This window comes from Triturus cristatus, chromosome 1_1, assembly GCF_964204655.1.
Source record: "Triturus cristatus chromosome 1_1, aTriCri1.1, whole genome shotgun sequence".
Classification (NCBI taxonomy): domain Eukaryota; kingdom Metazoa; phylum Chordata; class Amphibia; order Caudata; family Salamandridae; genus Triturus; species Triturus cristatus.
Genome location: NC_140579.1, coordinates 96,528,719 through 96,552,595, shown reverse-complemented (window position 1 = coordinate 96,552,595; position 23,877 = coordinate 96,528,719). Strand labels below are relative to the sequence as shown.

General features: G+C 46.7%; 1 pseudogene across 1 annotated transcript in view; it reads right to left on the bottom strand.

The window, feature by feature from the left end:
• LOC146869606 (E3 ubiquitin-protein ligase TRIM39-like) overlaps nt 1–23,877 on the bottom strand; it is a 135,903-nt pseudogene that overhangs the window by 89,349 nt on the left and 22,677 nt on the right. Inside the window, exon 2 of the transcript XR_014962377.1 lies at nt 19,399–19,494. The product of XR_014962377.1 is annotated as an E3 ubiquitin-protein ligase TRIM39-like (transcript). The remainder of the gene's footprint in view (nt 1–19,398; nt 19,495–23,877) is intronic.

Genomic DNA, 23,877 nt, shown 5'->3' with positions numbered 1-23,877 from the left:
CTGGTTTTTCCAAAAATCTTTCACATGGACAGAGGAGAAGATGGTGTACATAGTTTAGGTAGTCATTTAGTACGTAGTAAAAGAGAATCCTGGACAGAGATTATAGGTGATGTTTTTGCAGACAAAATTAGAAGATTATCAAAAGTAGTGGATAGCTTGTCAACAAGCACCGCTGGAGGATTTATATTGGTAGATACTGAAATGGTTGCCATGCGTGCTATGGTAATGCAAAATCGACTTGCCCTTGATATATTATTGGCAAAGGAGGGTGGAGTCTGTGGAATGCTGAAAGTTCAACATTGTTGCACTTACACTCCAGACGAAAGTAAAGATCTGAAAATTTATATTAAAAATATTACAGAATTGCATGACGAAATTGTACCACTGGAGGTTGAAGGTGTTTGGGAAAAGATTGGTAAGAAAATAGCTGCTATTAAAAACTTCTTAGTTAAAATAGGTAGTACTTTTATAGGTAAAATATTGTTTCCATTAACATGTGTGATTTTCATATTATTAATATTAAGATTAGGTTGTATGTGTTGTAGAAACAAGAAAACAAAGAATAAAATAAAAAGAGAAAAACTGAAAAGAAAAGAAAAGGATCCAGATAGAGATTTAGAAGAGATAACATTAGAAGAGTGGAAAGAAAGTATGTATAAAAAGGCAAAAAGAGATGAAGAAGAAACTGAATTATAAATAAGAGCAAGAATACATTTTGAGTTTCTGTAAAAGGGGTAAAGAAATTTAGTGTTGCTGTGGTGATAAAATCACCAAAGGGGGGATTGCCGGAGCAGGGTTTTATATTAAAGTGTGTATACCCTAACCATTTTGCATGTTAAGATTAATAAGATTAATTAACTAATAGTAATCAAATTATTTGGTTTGCTGTGGAATTTAATCAATCTTACTAACAAAGAATACACGTGGGAATTGCATTTGCATGGCTTAATTAATACGTGAACTAAACAGTGTACGCATGTTAATCATAGATAAATAAAGTTTACATGTTATATGTTGCTTCCGTGATGTATTTGTAACTTGTGCTCTATAAATGTGAGTATAACCCGCAATGAGTGTTGCTTCTGCTAGATAAATACACAAACATATGGGTATTAGCGATAACATTTTATTAGTCGTTTCTATGTATTAATTACGTTTTTGTGTCTCTTTGCTTAAGTTGTCCATTATGGCCTGCCTAAAGATAGCTGATATCTGGCGCTGAACCCGACTGCCAACGCTGAACAAGGCTTGGGTGAAGTGCGCATGCGTTGCCGTCAGCAACAGTGGCCTCTATACGACCCTAACCCGACCGTGCCCTCCAAGGACGCTCTGGGATGTTAGCCAGATGCCCGAAAGAAACAAAAGAAGATACATTTTTAATTCACAAACATGAACTATATGTAAAGACACATTTTTCGGATGAGAAAGTGGTGGTACGGATTTCATCGACCAATCAGAGACTCTCTAAAATATCATCAGTTACTTTTAGAATGTAATTTTATTACAAAAGGCCATAGAATAGAGAGGTTGCATCTCTTCCCTTCCTGGTACTTATCGATTTCCTGACGTTATGCTGACGGAGAGGACGGTGACACTGCAGGACAGCTGTTTCCAGAAACTCTGACAGATTGAACTGATGACCAAGATTCTGACTTAGAAAAACGACTTTTAGCCAGAATAGGTAAATATGATGGTCAGCTGCTTGATTTAACAATCGATCTTTTGCAATTATTTAGATAAAATTACTATTATTACAAAAACTGCGTTGGGTTGTTTATTATGAGAAAATGTATTAATGTAAATTGATTGTAGTTTTAAGATAATCACTTCAACCTGCAGCTAGTTGATCCATGGCCTATCCATGAGAGGAGTACTAAAAGGTGAAGTTTAGGCCCTATTGAATAGAGAAGGGTATTTCCTTTCATTACAGCGGATGGAACAATCACCTCCTTAGAAAACAGATTTTCAGACCCTCGACCCGGTCACTCCACTCCGCACGGACCCCGTGTGCCCAGATTCTGCTGCTGCTGCCTTCTTGGCCTCTCTTGCTGCCGCCTCTCCTTAAGGCCCCTGCTCTACAGGCTTGCCCAGGCTTGCCCTCGCTCTCCCGCTCCGTCTTCCCGCTCTTTCCACCCCCCTTCCGCTCCCCGCCGCTGCTCTCCTGCGGCCCGCCCCCTTCTCTTGGCACCCACTCCCCATTCGCCGCCCCGCTCCCGCCTCCCAGCTGCTCCTCCCTCCCACTTGGCCATATATGGCGGGGACCACGCGGCAGTGAGCAGTGACCCTTGACCCAGTCACTCCACTCCGCACGGCCCCCGTGTGCCCTGATTCTGCTGCTGCTGCCTTCTTGGCCTCTCTTGCTGCCACCTCTCCTTAAGGCCCCTGCTCTCCAGGCTTGCCCAGGCTTGCCCTCGCTCTCCCGCTCCGTCTTCCTGCTCTTTCCACCCCCCTTCCGCTCCCCGCCACTGCTCTCCTGCGGCCCGCCCCTTCTCTTGGCACCCGTTCCCCATTCGCCGCCCCGCTCCCGCCTCCCAGCTGCTCCTCCCTCCCACTTCGCCATATATGGCGGGGACCGCGCGTACGCGCAGCAGCCACGCGCCAAAGGCGCGCCAAAGGCAAGCCCGTCTACGCCTGGACCGCGCCCAGTACCAGAATCCCTGAACTCCGCCGGAGCCAGCCAACCCGACAGAGATATGACGCCGCCACCCTCCACACACTCAACACCGGCCGACAGCCAGCCTGCTACCAAGCCAATCCGAAACGCACCCACGGAGCATACACCTGCCACGCCTGCAACTTCACCTGCACCCGATCCTGCACCGCACCCACCAAGCCAGGCTCCAGCAACTGCCCCCTCAAGTGCATCTTGCTCAACACCCGCTCCGTCCACAGGCACGCCGTCGAACTCTGGAACCTTCTCGACACAACATCACCAGACGTCGCCTTCCTCACAGAAACATGGATGAACGCCTCCTCAGCTCCCGACATCGCCATAGCCATCCCGGATGGCTACAAGATCGCCCGAAAGGACCGCGTCAACCAAGCCGGAGGAGGCATCGCCATCGTCCACAGAAACACCATCCGAATCCCGAACAACTCCGACGACACCCTCACTGCCGCCGAACACCTTCACTTCCAGATACACACCGACCCCAAGACCACCCTCAGAGGCACCCTCGTCTACAGACCCCCGGGACCACGCACACAATTTAGCGAAGCCATCGCAGACTTCGTCAGCCCACATGCCCTTACCTCCTCAGACTACATCCTCCTAGGAGACCTCAACTTCCACCTGGAGAACAACAATGACAGCAACACCGCCACCCTGCTGGACAACCTCGCCAACCTCGGACTCAAGCAACTGGTGAACACCCCCACCCACACCGCCGGCCACACGCTTGACCCCATCTTCTCCTCCAGAAAGCACATCTCCTTCAGCCACTCCACCGGACTGCACTGGACAGACCACAGCTGCATCCACTTCAACTTCAGGAGAACCACGACCCACAACCACCCTCAACAGGTTCCCCGCAGAAGCTGGAGCAAGATCACCACCGACCAGCTCACCACCTCCCTCAGCTAGAACCCCCCACCAACACGACGGACCCCAACGAAGCAGCCCGCAACCTCACACAGTGGCTCACCAACTGCGCCAATGACCTCGCACCACTGAAGAACCCCCCCAGCAGACACGGCAGCAAGAAAGCCTCCTGGTTCACCAACGACCTCAAAAACTCCAAGAAAACCTGCCGTACCCTCGAGAAAGCCTGGCGCTACGACCAGACTACAGAAAACATGACAGCCCTCAAGAACGCCACCCGCAAACACCACCAACTGATCCGCACCACCCAAAGGACCACATTCAAAGAACGACTGGACAACAACTCCCACAACAGCAAGGAACTCTTCAGCATCGTCAAAGAGCTCTCCAGCCCCAGCGCCTGCAACAACGACATCACACCCTCGCAGAACCTCTGCGACTCACTCGCCTCGTTCTTTCACCGCAAGATTGCCGACATACACAACAGTTTCGGCGCACAGACCGCGCACCCTACCACCGATCTGGCGCCCCCCACCACCACCCTCCGCACCTGGACGATGGTCAGCACCGAAGATACCACCCACATGATGAACACCATCCACTCCGGCTCCCCTACCGACCCCTGCCCACACCACATCTTCAACAAAGCCGACTCCATCATCTCAAGCCAACTCCGGAACATCATCAACAGCTCCTTCGCATCCGCCACCTTCCCAGAGAGCTGGAAACACGCCGAGCTCAGCGCCCTCCTGAAGAAACCCACCGCGGACCCCACGGACCTCAAGAACTTCCGCCCCATCCCGCTCCTCCCCTTTCCGGCCAAAGTCATCGAGAAGATCGTCAACAAACAACTCTCCGCCTTCCTCGAGACCAACGGATCCCTCTACCCCTCGCACTCCGGCTTCCGAGCAAACCACAGCACCGAGACCGCCCTCATCGCAGCCACCGACGACATCAGGTCCCTGCTCGACAACGGGGAAACAGCTGCCCTCTTCCTCCTGGACCTCTCGGCAGCCTTCGACACCGTATGCCACCGCACCCTGATACAGCGCCTCAGCAACATCGGGATCCAAGGAAAGGCCTTGGAATGGATCATCTCGTTCCTCGCCGGCAGAACCCAGAGAGTCCGCCTTCCCCCGTTCCGGTCCACGGCCACCGAAGTCATCTGCGGCGTCCCACAAAAATCCTCGCTCAGCCCCACCCTCTTCAACGTCTACAGGAGCCCCATCGCAGCCATCGCACGCCAACACAACCTCAACATCATCTCCTACGCCGACGACACCCAGCTGATCCTATCCCTCACCAACGACCCCGCCACCGCCAGAGCCAACCTCCAATAAGGAATGAAAGACGTCGCGGAATGGATGAAGCTCAGCCGGCTGAAACTGAACTCAGATAAGATGGAAGTCCTCATCCTGGGAACATCCCCCTCCTGGGACGACTCCTGGTGGCCCCCTGCCCTGGGCTCTGCTCCAAAGCCAACGGACCATGCTCGCAACCTGGGCTTCATCCTGGACTCCTCCCTCACGATGACCAAGCAAGTCAACGCTGTCTCGTCATCCTGCTTCAACACCCTGCGCATGCTCCGAAAGATCTTCCGGTGGATCCCCACCGACACCAGGAAGACGGTCACCCAGGCCCTCGTCACCAGCCGACTGGACTACGGAAACACCCTCTACGCTGGAACCACAGCCAAACTACAGAAAAGACTCCAGCGCATACAGAACGCCTCTGCACGACTTATCCTGGACACCCCCCGCTTCAGCCACATCTCTCCTCAGCTGAGAGACCTGCACTGGCTCCCCATCAGCAAGAGGATCACGTTCAGACTCCTCACCCACTCACACAAGGCTCTCCACGACATGGGACCCACATTCCTCAAGAACCGCCTCGCATTCTACACACCCACCCGCCACCTCCGCTCCGCCAGCCTCGCCCTCGCCACCGTCCCGCGTATCCGTAAGACCACCGCCGGAGGAAGATCCTTCTCCTACCTGGCGGCCAAGACATGGAACTCCCTCCCCACCCACCTACGACTGACCCAGAACCATCTCTCCTTCAGGAAACAGCTCAAGACCTGGCTCTTCGAGCAGCAGTGGATCCCCCTCCCCCAGCGCCTTGAGACCCTACGGGTAAGTAGCGCGCTTTACAAATTCAATTGATTGATTGATTAACAGAGAATGAATGTTGGTGTTATGGGCCCCACCAGCGAATGTAGTGAGTGAGTGTGTCTGTGTGATCTATGATCTGTGACGGAGGGAGGGATTTTGCATTCCACGCTGCAGCACGGTCACCAGTATATGGCTAGAGGGTTGCACTCCTGTGCTGTACCATTAGTATGCAGGTAGAGTGCTGTGCTCTTGTATGTGTCACTAGTTTGCAGTTGGAGGGTTGCGCTCCTGTGGTGTGTCACTAGTATACAGGTAGAGGGTTGTGCTCCTGTGATGTTTCACTAGAATACAGGTAAAGGTGCGTGCTCTCGTGCTGTGCCATAAGTATACAAGGAGAGGTCTGAGCGCTTGTGATGTGCCAGCATGCCAATTCCCCCGCCATATTACTATGGTGGGGGGAGCCCGGCGGACGGAAAGACCGTCTGCCGGTTTTCCACCGGTAGGCAACCCGCCCGACTGCCTACCGGGCTGAAAAGCAGTTAATATGGCTGTAGTGTCTGCTAGACACCGCCATCCACATCATGATGCATGCGGGGTGTCGCCTTTCCCGCCACGGAAAGGCATGCGGTTCTTGTCATTGGGAGCCCGTAGCAGGCCCCCAGGGATTCTGGGGGGTGGGGGATGCACAGGTACCACCCTGTAGTTCCATGCACAACATGGCAGGCACCGGGTTGTGCATGGAACTGCACGACATGCCTTTTTGGCATTGTAGTGGGCGATGCTGAGAGCACCGCCCGCCGCAATGTCAAGAATGCAGGATGCGCCTGCCAGTGTGGCAGGCACATCCTAATGTCACCCACGGGACCCCCGCACCTATGGCGGGCGATCCCATTCTACGAAAGGATTTGTCCGCCCGCCATCTTAATGATGCCCTTAGTGAGAAACCAACATACCCCTAATTTAGTTCGAAGAGGGTTGCCAAGGTCTCGCTAATGCCCGGGGAATCGAGGATAGGAACGCAGGATTTGGCTTAGTCTGCTCCGTTGGCTCTAGGCACTAGCCAAGTGCCCCAGGTCGTGCAAGCTGAGAACACATAACAGGAACAGTCAACATCTCAAACTTCCATCTGACCACCTGGGCTCTTGAAGGTGCCCAGAATGCAAAGGATGCTTGGGAAGCCTCTCTTAACAAACTCAGATCGGAGAGATTCTTCAGACGATTTTGCAAGAGATACAGGGGTTGAAACGTGCACGATAAAAGGCCAACAGGGAAGTTCAAACTCAGCTCGAATCAATCAACAATAATATATTGCAATTAAATCAGAGACTCGCGCAAGCAGAGCAGAGCATAGCGGATGTGGAAGAATCTCAAAAAAGTCTTCGAACTGTTGAAGTAAAACATCAAAAGGAGATGCTAGAAGTTCATATGAAGCTGGATGAGCTTGAAAATCGATCCAGACTCCTAAATTTACATTTCACAGGCCTCCCAGAGGGACAAGAGACGGGGCAGGATCCCAGGACATAACTCTGATTTGGTTAAAAAAAAAATGGATGCCCAGGGTGTACTCCCAATATGGAGCACTTTTCAATCATGAGGGCACATCATGTTCCATTTCATCAGCCAACCAATGCCAAGTACCCGCGCACTTTTTTCGTCAACTTTGGAGACTTCCGCACAAACAAATCAATCTTATTGGTTGCTTTATGCAAAAGGTATTTCAGGCTTCAGACGGGTCTCGATTTAACATCTTTTCGCACATGTCCGCAGTGGCAGCTCCACGTTGTCACAAGTCGATGCTGGAACTTTTTAAAAAACAGGAAGTCCAGGCTGCCTTGGTGCAGCAGTTAAAGTTGAAGGTTCTATTAAGGGGCAAATACAGATTTTAGGCTCAGTCCAGCAGGCGAATGAACTATTGCAGCAGCTGCAGTGTCAACACAAAGGATGGCTGATAATGCATATATGTGGCTTCTTAGCAAAATCACGTTTAGAAGTTAAGATGCATTCTAGCCAGCATTACCTCACAGTTGCTACCTTTGTAGCAAGAATGCCTAGGATGAATGATTAATGCATATTGTGCCTTAACAAAATCATGTTTTGAAGTTAAAGTTAAGCTACATCCTAGATAGCATCATTTTGCACCAATGACATGTTAAACGTCGAAATTTAACATATGTCCATACAGTTCTCTTGATCACGATTTGATTCATCAAGGGCTCCTGCATTACATGTGTAAAATCATATAGGACAATACTCTAAACAAATAATTGTTCATGTCACCAATGTATTTGTTATGTATACAGTGTACTGTCTATCTCACTAATCACTATATGTCACGCTTTCACCACAGTCACTTATTGTCTTACTGCAATTAAATTTGTATTTGTGACTGCCAGGGGAATTCAATTCCCTTTTCAATATATGATTGATTCTATTTTGTTTGTCGGTGTGTTGGATTGTTTCTTTATATGTGCTATTAATACGTTTCGGTTCATTAAAGTAAATATATCAATCTAAGAAATTGTTTAAACCCGACAGAATCGTTTGTTCTATTTAAAGGAAAAAACAATAAGCAGAAATATAATGGGCAAGAAAGAGTGTGGGCAGCAGGAGAGAATCGATCGGGCTGCGATTTGGGTGGGAAATTGCTTGCAAGTATTTACAGGGCTTGGTAGTGGTATCTCTTCAATGTTGGGACATGGTGGTGGCAGCCCTCTTAGTGGGGGTGATTTGTAACTTGGGGATAGGATGAGTAATACCTACTGAGATGCAGAAGGTCAGGATCTTTTCTTGTAATGCCAACGGTATTATAAATAGGCATTAATACGGGAGCTTAATGAGGTGGCTCACATCTTTTTCACCTGAAGTTATTTTTTACAGGAGACCCTCCTCAAATGTAATACCCCAAAGATCTTTATTCCACATAAATATTCTATGGCCTTCTTTGCATCAGCCCAAGCTGCAGTGAGGGGGTAGCAATTTATCTAGATCGAGTTATTGATTGGGATGTCCGGGCAGTGATTTGAGATTCTTAAGGCAGATGGTTGTGGCTGAAAGTTGCGGTAAAAGGGCTGTGTTTCAACGTAGTCAATTACTATGGCCCTGTAGGTGATGATTTTGACTCACTAGTCCAGATCCATAATATAGCAATGGGGGCAGTCGGTCTGCTGATCTCGGGGGGAGACTTTAATTACATTAAAGATCTGGCTTCGGATACATCCAATAAGGCAAAGAAGCAGCTAAAACCAAAAACTAAAAAAATGATTGATGTATTAAAATCAAGCTTACAGCTTGTTGATCCATGGCGTGAGAATCACCCAGGCTTCGCGCAATATACGTGCTTTTCATATTGACTTAAAACTGCATACCGACTAGATTTTTTTAACCTCTCGGACAATAAATAGGGTGCAGTCTGATACCTGGGCTAATGCTTTCCTGACCACTCGGTGGCCTCCACTGCGGTGGAACTAGGATCAGCCAGAAGAGATAGGCTGAGGAGGCAACTAAACAGATCCCTCCTGGCTGATTCAGAGTGAGGAACTGAGATGAAAGGATTCATCTCTGAGTTTTTTCTTATCAGTAGAAATACTGCTTCTCTGTTTGCAGTATGGGAATCCTTTAAGGCCACAATGAGAGGAGGGTTATCGCCTTCAAAGCAAATCAAGCCAGGGAACGTACACGGCAAATAGCGGGGCTCCAGGCTGCAGTAGAGCAAGCTACAAGAGCAAGTGAGGGGGCCAATGAAATAGCGCCCGGTGCTGCACAGCTAGGTTTGGCAAAACAAAATCTCGAAGATTTCTTTACATTACAGGAGATAAGCAATTTTAACGCTTTCCAGCACAAGCTATACGAAGAAAATCAGCACATAGGCTGGTTTTTAGCCTGGTCCACCTGGAATGAAATTGAAAAGGCTACGATTAAAATCGTGGAGAATCCCATTACCAGTGGAGCAACAACAGGAGAAGTTTTAACGTCCAGTATCGAACAATACTATGCTTCTATCCAGCTCCCCAATGGCCAAACTCAGGCAATGCTGGAGACAATTACGCCTATGGAAATCTTAGAAGCACTCCAAAGAAAGCCCAATGCGAAGGCATGCGAAAATGATGGATTAACCTCAGAATTCTATCAATAATTTGCCAGAGAATTTGTGCCCTTTTTGGTATAGCTTTTTAATTATATTACAGAGGGTGGGGTAAGTCCCCTCTTCTTTCAAAGAATCAACTATTGTAAGCTTCCCTAAGACAGGCAATAATCAGAAAAATATAAATTCGTACAGACCCATCAGCCTTCTAAATACAGATTATAAAATGACGATGAAAGTCTGGGCGACCCAAATAAGGCCAGCCACGTGGTCATTAATCCACAAAGATCAGCGAACACACAGTTTTTAACACAGGCAACAGATTATTCTACAACTAACCACATAAATGCGTTAATAATGATGATCGATGCTGAAAATTTGAGATGTGAGATTTGATCTTGTAAACTGGGATCCTTTATTTTATAGCCTGAAAACATTTGTATTTCCCCTCACAATTCACCACAATGTTGGTGAATCTACATCGTGGTGCAGATATCAAAGTTATGATAAATGATTAAATGGTTGGCACCGTTTCAATTAATAGAGGCACACGTCAAGGGTGTCCCTTTTCTCTAAATTGCATTTAATTTTTATCGACCCTTTGTTGGAAAAATGAAGTAAAAATGATATCAGGGCACCAATCGAGGGGATAGCCAGGCTCAAGCTTTTTGCAGATGGCATTACTCTTTACCTGCAACCAGAGGAGTTAAAGATACAAGGGGCAATGCAGAGGACGGAGGAGTTTACAGGAATAGGGAGTTATAAGATCAATCGAAGCGAAACAGAGGGCCTACTTTTTAATGTAGCTGCTCCAGATCTCCCAGCCAAACTACAGTCCCAACAAGGTTCAAAACTCCTATAAGGTGTCTTGGAATATATCTAACTAATGATTTTGCTCATTTGTATCGCTTGAATTGTGAGGCAACGCTTAGCAAAAGCAAAAGGCTTTTGGAAAGATGGTGTCTGCTTCCCTTAACCTTAATTGGACGAGCTACCTTGATTTAAATGACAGTCCTACCATTATGAATATTACTTTTTTTCCAATATACCAATTAAAATCCCTAAAAGGTTTTTTCAGGAGCTAGATGCATTGATACAGATTTTTGTCTGGAAAAAAAAAGTATCTAGAGTGAATCTGAGTGTTTTACAATTAGAAAAAACACAGGGTGGATCAGCACTCCCTCACATGCAGAGTGATTACCAAGCAGCCTAAATTAACACGTTGGCGAGGGTTTTGGATAGGGGCAGGGTAATTGATGATTCTTTTTTAACCAAAATGGTGCATGAATCTGAAATAAGTCTACCAGCTTTATTAAAAAAGCTAAACTACCCAAAAAGACTAGATGCAAGCTTCTTCAGGGGTTCAGAGGACGATTGTGAGCTCTTAGTAAATTTTATCAGGCCATTTTTGATACTTCAGTTTTGCACCTCCGTCAGAGCAAGTTTTTAGGGTTATCGCTATCAGATAGGGAGATGAAGTTTTGGAATTCAATAGGTTTTAAAGAATGTGGAAATTTTCCTTTACGAGGTAAATGTATCTCTTGGGAGAAGCTTCTTTCCAGATGTGGGGGACAGTGTAAACAGTTCTTTTTAAGTTTTGGACGGATGGTCCACTTCTTGGTAGCAAATATTTTGGGGGACAGCTAAGGTATGCGCCCTACAAGTCGTGAACTTTGTAAAAGCAAATTGGCGGGAATAGGAAACTGGTATAGACTGCTTAGGAACCAGACACTGAAAAAATAATTTGCTGGATTCTTGTCCAGGGTTCTCAAAAGAACACAATGCAATTAATCAGAAAGGCATTGGTATGCTCTCTCAGAGATAGGGCATACATCTTTACGAGCAGCACATTTTAAAAGAAAGTCGTTCTTATCTCGTTGGATGGAAAATTATACTCTGGTAACCCTTCATAAAATATACCCATTGGTCCCCGATAACTTTACACTCTAAAATATTCCCAGAAGCAGGCTTAGTATTATTCGGGGTCTCCAAGGAGAGCCAGCTGCTTAATAAGGGAGGCAGGTTTTTTTTCTCTGATGTATAGATGATTGCATGATCCTTTATTCTGCAGTTCAGGGCTTGAAGGCAAAGATGACACGCACTAAGAAATTTGAAGAATTTAAAAAAAAAAGGCAGAGGGTTGCGCTTCTGTAATGTGTCACAAGTATACAGGTGGAAGATTGCACTGCTGTGGTGTGTCACTATTATACAGGTGGAGGGTTGTGTTGCTGTGCCACTAGTAATAGAGTTAGAGGGTTGTGCCCCTGTGATGTGTCACTACTATTCCGGTAGGGGGTTGTGTTCCTGTGCTGTGTCACTAGACTGGTGGACAGTTGAGCTCATGTGATGTGTCACAAATATCGAGGTGCAGGGTTGTGCTCCTGTACTTTGCCACTAGTACTCAGGTTGAGGGTTGTGCTCCTGTGATGTGTTAATCAATCAATCTATTTGCCAAGCACGCTACTTGCCCGCGAGGGTCTCAAGGCGCTGAGGAGGATGTGGGGGGGAGGTGCTGCTACTTCTCGAAGAGCCAGGTCTTGTGGAGTCTTCTGAAGGTGAGTAGGTCTTGGGTCTGCCGCAGGGGGGTAGGCAGGGTGTTCCAGGTCTTGGCGGTGAGGAAGGAGAAGGATCTGCCGCCGGAGGTCGCTCGTTGGATGCGAGGAACAGCAGCGAGGGCGAGGCTGGCAGAGTGGAGTTGGCGGGCGGGGGTGTAGAAGTTGAGTCTGCTGTTAAGGTAGGCTGGTCCAGTGTTGTGGAGTGCATTGTGTGCGTGGGTGAGGAGTCTGAAGGTGATCCTTTTGTCGACGGGGAGCCAGTGTAGGTCTCTCAGGTGGGGGGTGATGTGGCTGGGGCGAGGGATGTAGAGGATCAGACGGGCGGAGGTGTTTTGGATGCGTTGCAGTCGTTGTAGGTGTTTGGCTGAGATTCCTGCATAGAGTGCGTTGCCGTAGTCCAGTCTGCTGCTGACGAGGGCCTGTGTCACTGTTGTTCTTGTTTCGGTAGGGATCCACTTGTAGATCCTGCGGAGCATGCAGGAGGAGGAGACGGCGTTGTCCTGCTTCGACATGAAGAGGAGGAGTCGAGGATGATTCCTAGGTTGCGTGCATGGTCAGTGGGTGTTGGTGCTGCTCCCAGCGTGGCTGGCCACCAGGAGTCATCCCAGGCTGATGGGGTTGGTCCGAGGATGCGGATCTCCGTCTTGTCTGAGTTCAGCTTCAGTCGGCTGCTCCTCATCCATTCGGCGACGGCCTTCATACCCTTGTGGAGGCGGTTAATAGTAAACAGGCAGAGGGTTGTGCTTCCGTATATGTCACTAGTATAGAGGTAGAAGGGTTTTCTCCTGTGCTGTCACTAGTTTACAGTCAGAGGGTTGTACTCCTGCAATTTGTCACTAGTATATGGGTAGAGGGTTCTGCTCCTCTGCTGTGCCACTATTATACGAGTAGAGGAGTGTTATCCTGTGCTGTGTCACTAATATACAGGTAAAGGGTTGTACTCCTGTATGTGTCACTAGTATACAGGTAGAGGTTTGTGCTCCTGTGCTGTGTCACTAGTATAAAGGGTAGAGAATTGTTCTCTTGTGCTGTGTCACTAATTTACAGGTAGATGGTTGAGCTCCTGCATATGTCACTAGTATAGAGATAGGGGTTTGTGCTCGTAGAGCTTTGTGCTCCGTGCTGTGTCACTAGTATAGAGGTAGACATTTGTGCTCCTGAGCAGTGTCACTAGTATACAGTTAAAGGGGTGCGCTCCTGTGGTGTGTCACTAGTATACAGTTAAAGGGGTGCGCTCCTGTGGTGAGCCACTAATACAAAGGTAGACAGTGGAGGCTGGCATCTACTGAGGGGAGGGGCGCGGGCAAACAAATAAAAAATAAAGATAATAGAGGAGCCACACCTAACGTTAGAGCATTGTGCCGTCACTAGTATACAGGTGGAGGGTTGTGCTCCTATTCTGCATCACTACTATACAGGTAGAGGACTAACTTCCTGTATGTGTCCCTGGTATAAAGATAAGCGGTTGCGCTCTTCTGCTGTGTCACTACTACACAAGTAGAGGGTTGTGCATAGTAGAGGGTAGAGTGCTGTGACTAGTATACAGGTGGAGGGCTGATCTCCTGCGCTGTCACTACTATGTAGGTAGAGGGTTGTTCTTCTGTGATGTGCCACTAATATACCTGTAGAGTGTTGTGCTCCTGTGCAGTGTCACTTACATAAAGGTAGAGGGTTGCGCCTCTATGCTGTGCGACTAGTATATGGATAGAGGGTTGAGCTCCTGTGCCTTACCATTAGTATACAGTAGTATAGTATAGTAGTATTAGTGCTTCTCTATGTGTCACCAGTATACAGGTGGAGGGTTGCGTTCCTGTGCCACTAGTCTACAGGTAGAGGGTTGTGCTCCTGTAATATGCCACTAGTAAACAGGTAGAGGGTTGTGCTTCAGTGATGTTTCACTAGAATACAGGTAGAGGATGTTCTCCTGTGATATGCTATTAGAATACAGGCAAAGGTGTGTGCTTTCGTGCTGTGCCACTAGTATACATGTAGAGGGTTGAGCTCCTGTGATGTGCCACCTGTATACAGATGAAGGGTTGCGCTCCTGTGCTATATCACTACTATACAGGAGGAGGGCTGCGCTCCTGTGCTGTGTCACTAGTATATAGGTGGAGGGTTGCACTCCTATGCTGTGCCACTAGTATAGAGGTAGGGTTGTGCTCCTGTACTGCATCACTGGTATGCTGGTGGAGGTTTGTGCGCCTGTGCTGTGTCGGTAGTATACAGGCAGACGATTGCCCTCTTGTCCTGTTCCACTAGTATACAGGCGGATGGTTTTTTCTCCTGTATGTGTCACTAGTACACAGGTGGAGGTTTATGCTCCTGAAACGTTTCACTAGTATACTGGTGGAAATTTAAGCTCCTGTGATTATTCACTAGTATTCAGGTAGAGGAATGTGCTTCTGTGCTGTCCCTAGTATACAGTTAGACGGATGTGCTTCTCTGCTGTGTCACTACTATACGGGTAGAGGGTTGTGCTTGTGTGCTGTGCCACTAGTATACAGGTGGAGGGTTGTGCTCCTGTATGTGTCACTAGTATACTGGTAGAGGGATGTGCTCCTCTGCTGTGTCACTACTATATGGGTAGGGGAGTGTGCTCTTGTGCTATGTCACTAATATACAGGTAGAGGGTTGTGCTTGTGTGCTGTGCCACTAGTATTCAGGTAGAGGACGGTGCTTCTGTGCAGTATCACTTGTATACAGGTGGAGGGTTGTGCTCCTGAATGTGTCACTAGTATACAGGTGGAGGGTTGTGTTCTTCTGCTGTGCCACTAGTATACAGGTAGAGGGTTGTGCTCCTTTATGTGTCACTAGTATATAGGTAGAGGGTAGTGCTCTTGCGCTGCTCCTATGCTCTGTCACTAGTATACAGGTAGAGTGTTGTGCTCCTGTGCTGTGCCATAAGTATACAGGTAGAGGGTTTTGCTTCTGTGCTGTTTACTAGTATACAGGTAGTGCCAATGAAGTAGCCTTAATTCAATTTCCGAAGAAACACGGATAAGTCATAGTATCTAAGGAAACAACACATTTGCATTAATAGTTTTAGAGATATTTAGTATCATTGGCATGTTTGTTGCATACAGAATTGTAATTGTGAAAGTGTATGTTATTAAGTTGAGAAACGAATACCTCATCACCACCATGATTAACTAACATTTTGTGAGTTTGATGTAATGCGGGCACCTTTAGCCCGCTCAAGATGAAGGAAAGGTCTTTTGTGACATCCGGCGGGGGGCATATCAATTATATGCTTCACTGTTGATTTAAAGGAATCCCATTTCATAGTCAATTTGGAATTCATAGTCCTCTTCCTTGTTGTTTCTACCCTCTGTGGGCCTATAAGGGTCTTCGTCAGGACAGGGTTCCCCAGCTTCAGGGCCTGTTCACAATCTGCATCCTAGAGAGTGATTGGATTAATAATGTCCTGCAATAGGGTAAGGGGTGACTGCCAATGGCAACCATAGTTCTCTGTCAAGTTGTGAACACGGTGTTTCTATCCTCTGTGGACCTCTGTAGCAGCCTTCGTCTGGACGGGGTTCCTAGTTTTGGGGATATGTTGGTAATGTGAAAAATCTACCATCGGGGTCCCAGAGCGTGATTGGGTAATTAATGTCCTACACCATAGTTAACCCACAGAAGGTAGTCAGTGATCTGTACGGTAGGGTATGTTAGGACGGGAATGTCTTCAGAAGGATGTATGACGTTACAACGCATACTATTACAACGCATACCTTTACAACGCATTTTTTACAACGCACAATCCATTACAACGCATGACATTACAACGCAGTACACTACAACGCATTTTTAAAAACTACCTTTACAACGCATATCCATTACAACGCATACTACCTTTACAACGCATACCATTACAACGCATAATATTAAATTGCATTTAAGGTAAGTATTAGATAGTATAGGGGTAAAAATTACTATTCTAACTCCAGGGGGTGCAACAGTAGGGAAAGTGTTGGATAGTATAGGGGTAAAAATTACTATTCTAACTCCAGGGGGTGCTACAGTAGGGTAAGTGTTGGATAGTATAGGGGTAAAAATTACTATTCTAACTCCAGGGGGTGCAACAGTAGGGTAAGTGTTGGATAGTATAGGGGTAAAAATTACTATTCTAACTCCAGGGGGTGCAACAGTAGGGTAAGTGTTGGATAGTATAGGGGTAAAAATTACTATTCTAACTCCAGGGGGTGCAACAGTAGGGTAAGTGTTGGATAGTATAGGGGTAAAAATTACTATTCTAACTCCAGGGGGTGCAACAGTAGGGAAAGTGTTGGATAGTATAGGGGTAAAAATTACTTTTCTAACTCCAGGGAGTGCAACAGTAGGGAAAGTGTTGGATAGTATAGGGGTAAAAATTACTATTCTAACTCCAGGGGGTGCAACAGTAGGGTAAGTGTTGGATAGTATAGGGGTAAAAATTACTATTCTAACTCCAGGGGGTGCAACAGTAGGGTAAGTGTTGGATAGTATAGGGGTAAAAATTACTATTCTAACTCCAGGGGGTGCAACAGTAGGGTAAGTGTTGGATAGTATAGGGGTAAAAATTACTATTCTAACTCCAGGGGGTGCAACAGTAGGGTAAGTGTTGGATAGTATAGGGGTAAAAATTACTATTCTAACTCCAGGGGGTGCAACAGTAGGGTAAGTGTTGGATAGTATATTACTATATTATGCGTTGTAATGGTATGCGTTGTAATGGTAGTATGCGTTGTAATGGAATGCGTTGTAAAGGTAGTATTTAGAAATGCGTTGTAGTGTCCTGCGTTGTAATGTCATGCGTTGTAATGGATTGTGCGTTGTAAAAAATGCGTTGTAAAGGTAGTGCGTTGTAAAAGTTGCGTTGTAAAGGTTGTTCCCCCTTCAGAATGATAAACAGGGGTGTATGCCCGCAATCAGTGCCTGACTGTATGTGAAACTGGTGTCCTGACCTTGCCTGGCCGTGTAATCCGCTACTATAACTTGTGCAGAATCCTTGGCCCATCCTTGATAGAGTGAGTTTCAGAACCTGTTTGCTGATGTGGAGGGGCGCGCCAAGCGTGCACTCATGACCGAGATGACGCTACTTCCCTTGTGCTGAGTTAGCCACCTTATGTGGTGGTGGCAGCGTACCAAGTTTTGTGGATCATTAGTTATGACTCAACCTCTTTCCATGTCCGATGAGAGTGCAATCTATTGTACTGCTTTGGTGTGAGCCCCAGTCCCATGTGCTAACCTTCCGTGTGCATGTCCAGTGCACGTGTGTACAGTGGATGTGCAGCACATGTGTGGTAATAGGAATCTGTGTATAGTGAGAGTCTGAATAGTGGGGCCAGTGGCACTCCAGACCTGTGCACACACAAGCTCACAGACGCACACACATACAGACTGATGTATAACTCCAGACCTGTGCACACACAAGCTCACAGACGCACACACATACAGACTGATTTATAACTCCAGACCTGTACACACACAAGCTCACAGACGCACACACATACAGACTGATGTATAACTCCAGACCTGTGCACACACAAGCTCACAGACGCACACATATACAGACTGATGTATAACTCCAGACCTGTGCACACACAAGCTCACAGACGCACACACATACAGACTGATTTATAACTCCAGACCTGTACACACACAAGCTCACAGACGAACACACATACAGACTGATGTATAACTCCAGACCTGTGCACACACAAACTCACAGACGCACACACATACAGACTGATGTATAACTCCAGACAAGTGCACACACAAGCTCACAGACGCACACCATACAGACTGATGTATAACTCCAGACCTATGCACACACAAGCTCACAGACGCACACACATACAGACTGATGTATAAGTCCAGACCTGTGCACACACAAGCTCACAGATGTACACACTTATAGACTGATGTATAACTCCAGACCTGTGCACACACAAACTCACAGACGCACACACATACAGACTGATGTATAACTCCAGACAAGTGCACACACAAGCTCACAGACGCACACCATACAGACTGATGTATAACTCCAGACCTATGCACACACAAACTCACAGAAGCACACACATACAGACTGATGTATAAGTCCAGACCTGTGCACACACAAGCTCACAGATGTACACACTTATAGACTGATGTATAACTCCAGACCTGTGCACACACAAGCTCACAGACGCACACAATACAGACTGATGTATAACTCCAGAGCTAAGCACACACAAGCTCACAGACGCACACAATACAGACTGATGTATAACTCGAGACCTATGCACACACAGCTCACAGACGCACATACAGACTGATGTATAACTCCAGACCTGTGCACACACAAGCTCACAGACACACACCATACAGACTCATGTATAACTCCAGACATATGCACGCACAAGCTCACAGACGCACACACATACAGACTGATGTATAATTCCAGACCTATGCACACACAAGCTCATAGACACACACACATACAGATGACATGTTTTTGCCCACTCACAAATACCACCAGATTATGCAATAAGCAAACCCCTGGACAGGCATTCACATATGCAAGTACAAACCCACAGTCAATAAATCCAGACTGCAGCATACACAACCCTCAAATACACATGTACAGATATGAGCAAATGCATCTGGATACTCTATGGCTCAACATATATACATGCATACGAAGACACACAGAAACACTCGTTGATGCCCACAAAAACACACACACACAGAGATGAGTAGACATGCATGCACTCCCATGAATAACTCCAGGGCCATCCATACATGAATACATATTTAAACACGTACACGCACAAACACACACACTGGTATATACTCACAGCCAGCTAATGCGATATCTGTGCACACATACACTAAACACACACCAGTATGTAAGTACTACCTGAAGGTCAGAAGAGTAATTCGTGTTTTTATTTATTTTAGGACGAGCCCTTGGCTGATTTCAGCCCCAATATCCAAGCACATTGACCCCGGTCAGTATATCTATTTGGTGTGGACCATGACCCAGTCTGTAGGGCAACTCATCAGCCTCTGTGTGTCACCACAAACACACGGCACAGACATATACAGACACACAGAGACACAGCACTCCCTGCAGCCACTCACCCTCATGGTTTTATATTGTTCCTCTTCCTTGAGTTTCGACTCCAGAATATATTCCTCCTCTTTCTTCAGGAGACGCCGCCACTCTTGAAGTTTTACCTGCAGGGATGAGATTGCAAGAAATAAGTGTATATTTGTAGAGTGTGGTCTTACTCACAAAAAAGAGTCACTACAGTATCTGCCACACGTGCCCAGACTGTATGTTCCAGTCATACATTAATAGTGTAAGTACCAGCCACACATATGCAGATTGTATGTACTAGTCACACATATCAGGGTTGTGAGCACCAGCGCCAGTGTCACAGACAAGGACACAGACAACGGTGTCACTTCTTTGGTCCTGTTCTTGCCTAGAAAGACACTGTGCTCACTTTAAGCCTAACTGCATGGAGAGATTTAGACTTGGCACTATTTCAAAAAACAATCTTTGTCCTAGAGACATTATGACATATTTTAGAACAACACACAAACAAGTGAATAACCATGTATGCAGCCCATATATCAAGAATAAACAGGAAGCATTTTTGGCTAAAAGAATGGAAAAAGGTACATTATATGTGCATTTCTTGATTGATGTTCATTAATGCATACTGTGCAGTGATACAACCTAGTTTCAACCTTCAGCCTGGTTCACACCCTCCTTTACGCACATCCTGGGCGTCCTCATCCCTAAAATTAGATGCTTCCATACATAGATCACACTCAAACCAGGACGAGGGAGGCTTTTAGTCATACACAAGACATTCTGACCCTCACTGTTAGTAATTCTACAAGACCCAACTCTTTCAAGCTCCTCTCCTACTATTGACCTCTAGCAATCTCCAAAACAGCATCCTTAGTATACACTAACTGCCTTCATTCAACGTAGCCACCGCACATTCTTCGAAGACTTCCACCTCCAACACAAAATACATGAAGGACGCCTTCTACACACTTCTAAAGACATTGGAAATGAAACAGCTATCAATAACCCAACACAAAGTCAACACACCAGGCCTCATTCTATCAGCATCTTCCAATATCTGCGGCTAGACACCTATAGCCCTCGACTGGACTGACCACCTTTCCATCCTCAACTGGACAGACCACCTTTCCATCCTCAACAGGACCAACCTCCTTTCCATCCTCAACAGGACCAACCTCCTTTCCATCCTCAACTGGACCGACCACCTCTCCATCCTCAACTGGACCGACCACCTTTCCATTCTCAACTAGACAGACCACCTTTCCATCCTAAACAGGACCAACCTCCTTTCCATCCTCAACTGGACCGACCACCTCTCCGTCCTCAACTGGACCGACATCCTTTCCATCCTCAACTGGACCGACCACCTTTCCATTCTCAACTGGACCGACCACCTTTCCATCCTCAACTGGACCAATGCATATACTACACCTGAGTATCAAGGACAATCGAAAAGAAGAATAGTTACCTTCCACTCCATCAGACTTCCTTCTGTAATACATTCAATGACCTGCCAGACACTTCAGACCACCACAGATGTCAGAGCGTAACGAAAACAAACATGCCATATGAAAACAGGAGAAGCCAAACACCCTACTAAAAACACTAAACTCTTCAAGGCTGTCAAGCATTGAACCAATCCTCTCTCAGAACCCACAGTCCCTGCATCAGTTGACAAATGCAATGCCATCAAACAAATCAGATCAACATTATCACCACCTCCACTCTCGCTCCGCTTCCAACCATCCCCCATTGTCACGCCACCCAATGGATCTTCTTCAATCCAGTCTCACGCATGGATCACCCCAATATCCTAAACTCTAGTCTAAGGAAACCTCCTATGAAGACGAGACCCTTCCTTCATCCATCATCAAATTGCTTCAAGGAGAGGCCCTTAAGCCCTTCTACCACACTGTCAACATCTCCCTCAGCCATAGGACACTTTCAAGCACTGTTAAGAGAAGTCAGATCTTTCCACTGCCAAAGAAACCATCCCTGGGCCCAGCCGACTTCACAAACTTCTGACCCATTAACCACCTTCCATTTATAGGGAAGATCAACAAGAAAGCAGTTGCCATACTCTACAGCGGCACTTTGCATGGCTAATATTCTACAGGACGACCAATCTGTCTTCAGATCATGCTGCAGCCCTGACACAGCCACACTCCAAGCAGACAACAACACCCTCCTCCTCAACAACAAGAAAAACTCCTGACATCATGGTCCTGTTTCTGGACCTCTCTGCAGCCTTCGACACAGACGACCATCCAGCTTTGATCAACACCCTGAAAAACCGAGTGGGATTTTCAGACGCGGTCTTGAAATGGTTCACATCCAACCTCACCAGCTGGCACCAGTTCATGCAAATAGGTTCAGCAAGATCACAGAAAATCCCCGTCTCCTGCAAAGCACCTCAGAGCTCCATCCTTTCTCTCTTCATCTTTAACCTCTACATGGGATCTCTGGGATCCATCCTTACAGACAGCAGCATCAAGATCCTTCAGCCTGCAGATGATACTCAACGCTACATAAAATATCCTCACCCAGCCACAGCCTCAAATCCCGCCCGTCTTGGATGTCAACAAATGTATTAAAGTTAAACCCCAAAAAGACTGACTTCTTTCTGGATCCCAACAGCTCAAACAGCCACAGATTGAAGCCTGGGTCTCCGACTTAAACCTACCAGGGTTTACCCCCACCCGCGGCACAGACCTCTCATTCAAGCAACACACTGCGAAGACGACTAAGAAAGGTTGATTTCAATGTTCTCTCTTAAAGAAAGTGAAATTGTTTATCCTGGAAGATGACTTCAGAACACACTTACAAGTCCTTTCACAAGGGAATAGAGGCAAGGCCCTGTTCAACGGTCGCCCCAACACCACCCTAGCACCCCTGAACGGTAGCCTATATGAAGCGGCGCAGCTCATCGTGGGATTGAAGAGATCATATCACCTTCACTTTAAAAGACCTACACTGGCTGCTCCTTCCAGCCCAGATCATCTTCAGATCCTTTGCATCACTTCTAAAGACGTCAATAACAAGACCCCCAGCTTACCCGGCAAACAAACTAGCCACGTCCAGGAGACACCCAAGACCAAGAGCATGGATAACACCAGAATGGAGACAGAACAACGCAAGAAGGGAAAAACAGACAGCAATCCGTCTGCATTCATGCTCCCAGGATCCGGCACAGCATCCCTTTTGATGCTCTATCGGCAGTGCTCGCTCCCTCCATCCTATCGTTATTCAACCTTTCTCTAGAGTCCGCGATATTACCAGCAGCTTGGAAGATGGCTCGGGTGCTCTTCCTCATACTTAAAACAACTAACGTGGACCCCAAAAACCTGGCTTACTATCGTCCCAGTCACTGCTTCCATCCGCCGTTCTTTGGATGTGGCCGCCCCTGCTATGCTTGTGCTGCTGGACCCCTCAGCGGCCTTGGACATCGTTTCTCATGCAATATTGATAAGCAGACTGCATGAGATCGGTGTCAGAGGTACTGTCCTTCAGTGGTTGGCCGATCTTTTAGATAATTATACAGCCTTAGGCACACGTGAATTTAGACATGCAATTTCTGCAATTAGATTTCAAATAGAAAGTTCATTTTTGTTTCATGTTCACTCTTTACTTTTCCTTGCCCACTGTCAACACGTGTTTTGTCATTTTGGGCATCTCGCCCAGCGACTTCGTCAGGGCTCGGAATAAAACAGAAAGTCCCCATTTTACATATACCACACATTTGTCATACAATCTCAATAATCCTCACCTGTGACAATATGTGCATTTTTCCTATGTCAAAAGGAAAGTGACCATCTACTACCATGTAGTAGGGGAGAGGAGTTGCCCAACGTCTAGGGCATTCGACCTCGAATCTGGGGAACTGGGTTCGAGTCTCGGCAAAGATGCTGAAAATCCTGTGATTCTGGGCAAATCACTTAATATCCCTGTGCCTAACAAAAAATGAATGTGTCCTCATGTAATACAACTGGTGCTAAGTAAAGCGCTCTGATACCCCATTCGGGTCAAGTTCGTGCTATATAAAACTCTGTAAAATAAAAAATAAATAAACCCGTACTTCAATGCCATGTCAAAATTAATATGAGCGTCTACATCTCACAGCCATTGGCAATCATTGATAAACATTTTCTAAAATGGAATTCAAATGTGTATTCATCATACACAGGTAATCTTGCGTGTCTTGTGCTAATTTCACCTCCAGCAACAGAAATTCTCCTTAAACTGTTACACTTTTTAGATGGCCGGACTCAAATAATCACCCTGGGTCCATTTAAATATCATCTGGTTCCATCGCCAAATGAGGACCGCGGGGCTCATCATTGAGCCCGACGCTGTTTAACATCTATGTCGCTCCTTTGGCTCAGATCGTTAAAGCCTCTGCTTTTGAAGACATTTCTTATACCGACCATACCCAGTTGATCATCTCCCTGGGACTCGACATTGACGGTGCCATATACCGATTTCGGGATTGTATGAGGAATATTGCAGCCCAGCATCTC